This window comes from Arachis duranensis, chromosome 7 (assembly GCF_000817695.3).
Source record: "Arachis duranensis cultivar V14167 chromosome 7, aradu.V14167.gnm2.J7QH, whole genome shotgun sequence".
Classification (NCBI taxonomy): Eukaryota; Viridiplantae; Streptophyta; class Magnoliopsida; order Fabales; family Fabaceae; genus Arachis; species Arachis duranensis.
In genome coordinates this window covers 66,791,280-66,791,932 of record NC_029778.3, presented here as the reverse complement: position 1 = coordinate 66,791,932, position 653 = coordinate 66,791,280, and the positions used below count along the sequence as shown (strand labels likewise).

The window sequence follows — 653 nt, the reverse complement described above, 5'->3', positions numbered from 1 at the left end:
GAACAAGAGAAGAAGATGGCAGCCGAACCCAACAACAATAATGCAAGGAGGATGCCTGGTGATTTCACTAAACCAATGTCCAAGTTTGATGGAAGAAGCATCTCAATTCCTGCCATTGAAGCAAAAAATTTTGAGCTGAAACCTCAATTAGTTGCTTTGATGCAACAAAACTGCAAGTTTCATGGACTTCCATCTGAAGATCCTTATCAGTTTTTAACTGAGTTCTTGCAGATTTGTGAGACTGTTAAGACAAATGGAGTAGATCTTGAAGTCTACAGGCTCATGCTTTTCCCTTTTGCTGTAAGAGACAAAGCTAGAACATGGTTGGACTCACAACCTAAAGATAGCCTGGACTCCTGGGATAAGCTGGTCACGGCCTTCTTGGATATATTCTTTCCTCCTCAAAAGCTGAGCAAGCTTAGAGTGGATGTTAAGACCTTCAAACAAAAAGATGGTGAATCCCTCTATGAAGCTTGGGAAAGATACAAGCAGATGACCAAAAAGTGTCATTCTGACATGTTTTTTCAGAATAGACCATATTAGATATATTCTATTATGGTCTATCTGAGTTTTTCAAGATGTCATTGGACCATTCTACAGGTGGATCCATTCACCTAAAGAAAACGCCTGCAGAAGCTCAAGAACTTATTGAC

General features: G+C 39.8%; 1 non-coding gene across 1 annotated transcript; it reads right to left on the bottom strand.

The window, feature by feature from the left end:
• Positions 1 to 414: 414 nt before the first annotated feature.
• On the bottom strand, positions 415 to 518 carry LOC127740861 (small nucleolar RNA R71). Its single transcript, XR_008001717.1, has one exon. It is a non-coding gene; the product is annotated as a small nucleolar RNA R71 (small nucleolar RNA).
• Between the last annotated feature and the right edge of the window lie 135 nt (positions 519 to 653).